The sequence below is a fragment of the Anarhichas minor genome, unplaced genomic scaffold, assembly GCF_050575085.1.
Source record: "Anarhichas minor isolate MPS153535 unplaced genomic scaffold, ASM5057508v1 ptg000011l, whole genome shotgun sequence".
Taxonomy (NCBI): Eukaryota; Metazoa; Chordata; class Actinopteri; order Perciformes; family Anarhichadidae; genus Anarhichas; species Anarhichas minor.
Window position 1 is genome coordinate 5188115 of NW_027466457.1, and position 3141 is coordinate 5191255.

Here is a 3141-nt window from a genome sequence, read left to right on the forward strand (position 1 = left end):
TAATACAGCCACTACAGAGCATAACAGGAAATGTAATTTTCTTGGCAAGATTTATCATATTTTAAATATACATGTATATGTCAATGTATTGAATAGGTTAGACTTTGCTAAAGAGTATGAGTATGTACTTTGTTGACGCAGCTTGCGCCTGTTGGATTTGTGCAATTAGCGTCGCCGACATGTGACAACTAATGTGTCTTGACAAGGGATTAGCTATCAAACATCGGCTGTTCACCTTCTAAAGATTAACCCACATCCTTTTACACAGTTGTCCCAGCATGCCTAGGCACAAGCGCACGCAGACAGACACTCTTAAAGGAGTGTGTCTGCACATATCTTTAGGGCTCCTGCGATAAAAGCTGTTGTCTGGCTCCACTAGAAATGTTTTGGTTTGTGCAGGCTTGTGAGTGGTTTCCAATGTCAGAGAAAAGGAGGAGAGGGAGCAGAAGTGTGAAGTTTGCCTCAGGGAAAGGTTGAACACTGCACAGTCTTTGACAGAGAGTGCAGAGGACAAGCACTTCTCAGATCATATTTCTTGGCTTTAAGATGGTATTTCATGCAGCCAATAGCTGAGTAGATTAACATATGAACTGAGTTTGCATTATACTGCTGTGATTGGTCATGGCCACTGGATGTCAGCAGAGATGTGGTTAAAAGGATAATGGGGCGTGGATGATAGATAATCGCTGGCTTTGACAACTTCATTATCTGAACATCTGTTTCCAGAATGTGTGTTTTGCTTTTTCTTATAATGATGTTACCTGAAATGGCAATTAAGTGAAATGTCTCAATAACTATTGCATTGATTGACATGAAATTTGGTTCACACATATCCCCCCTTAGGATGAACAGTATTACCTCTAATGATCCCCTGACTTTTCATCTAGCGCCATAATCAGGTCAAATTTGTTTTATTTTCAATCACTTGGTTTCTGACTAAATACCTGCAAAATGTATTCCATTCTCATCAGCCTCAGCTCTGTGTTTAGTGCTAATTACCAAATGTCTGCATGCTAACTGAACATGGTAAACATTATATGTGTCATTATAAGCATGTTAGTTTGATTCAGCTAAAAAAAATAGCAATGTGCATTATCCAGAGATGCATGGCTGTAGACTTATTTGTCTTTTTTTAAGTTCCTCAATTTGTCCTGCACATCAACCCAATGTAGTCTGGGTGTAGCACTGATCTACTTATTCCACACGAAAGGAAGACAAAGATGGTGTGAGAACAACATTTTGGTCTTGTCAGAGTTCTTCTAAGAAGCATTTTTCTAAATTGTGAAAATTGAACATTAAATTTCCTCCCCTATAAAGCGCTATTCTTCATTGAAAAAATGTCTTAACGGTGTATAATACAAGATTGGGAGCATTTCGATTGCCTCGCAACAGCTCTCAACATGGCAATGCCTTAGCCTGCGTCTCAAAGCTAATGGTGCTAACAGCGCCAACAGTATAAACAATTGCAAGAGTGCTGACAGAGCTAACAGTGTTTACCTGAGGGGTAACCTGAGGGTGGGTGCTATGCCTTCGCAACAACGCTGTCAGTGGGGACAACGTTATCATATCAGCTGTAACCGCCGTATGAGAGCAGATCAGAGCTGCTCACATGTACTACCATACACTAAAAACATGCACGGCCAGCCCGGCTGTGTAAACAAAGCAAGGAGAAGCTCAGATAACATCACTTCACAATATCTTTAAATAGTCTGTTTCTGCTTTATTGTTGGACAGAACCATGTTTATTGCTCCTTTAACAAAAAATGTTGCATTCCAAAGCTTTTATTGCTTTATCACTGTCTCTAATCAGCCCTCTTGGCCTGAAAGAGTCATGGCATCCGGAAGAATGTTGTATATGTTGAAAAAACACGGAAACAAAAAGAGCAAGTCCTCTGGGTAAACTTTTAATTGTGATTATTACAGACTAGCTGGCATGAGTCACGGAAGTGACAAGGTTTGTTTGGACAGACGGTGGGAAGATCTTAGTTAAAATCATGGGTTCAAAGTAGTGTCTTCTTTAAGCCTGGATCTCCCTCAACAGATATAATCTCAATCTGTATAGAAAACAATCTGGAGTGGTGAGGGACCCTCCAGTCCGCTGCTTCCATTATGAAACACCTGGGTGTCATCACACCAAAAACACTACAACGAGACAGAGGGGCATATGTCTGTCTTTTTGAGTGGCAGTGTCTGTGTAGTCTCAGAGCTATTGCTTATGAGGGTGCACTCAAAGAAAGTCTCTGAAATAATAAACACAGCAGAGAAGAGAAGGACAACAACATGAAAGGAACGCCAAGAGTTGTGGAGACAGAGGTGGGGGGGCTTGAGCACAGTGGGATGCACACTGGGACCGTCTCCAAAGCAGTGAAACATGACTACTTCTGTGTACCCCCGCCCTCTCTCTCTCTCTCTCTTTCTCTCTCTCTCTCTCTCTCTCTCTCTCTTTCTCTCTCTGTGCACACACACACACACACACACACACACACACACACGCACACACACACACACACACACACAAAAACATGTTTGGCTGCTTTCAGCATGGATCCCCTCCAGTCTCCAGGCCAGGTTTTAGGTGATTACCAAAACGGAGGTCTTTGGGAATCAACACCACTGAGCAGTAATGGGTGGAGAGATGGGTTTTTTTTTTTGCCTGACAAAAACGAGGGAAAATAAGGGAAGAAAGGACTTCCCCCAACAGCTATCCTTCTGGGACTGGAAACTGAACAAGACAGACAAGAACCGGTGACCTCACGCACACTGCACACCTGAACTTTTCTGCACGTCTGTGTTTTTCTCTCTCTCTCTCTCTCGTTATATATAAAAAGCATCTTGAGCAAGGATAGTAATAATCATCAAACTCTATGCCTTTGTGATCATGGAGTGAAACGTCGTTGTAGATATGGCCCCAGGGGGAATGTAATTGTGTGACTGCAGAGAAGTGACGCCCTGCCTGCATCCAGATGTTTCATGTTTCCCCTGTGTGCTCTTTGGAAAAGATCTGCTCGCAGTGAAAACAGGGACATCTTCAACCTAGAGTACAAGGTCCATGTCACGGTTAAAAAGACAATGAATACAATGCCTTTTGCATAAATTGTTTGGAGATTATTCCAGGCTTTATATTTTGGTTCCGTCTGGAGA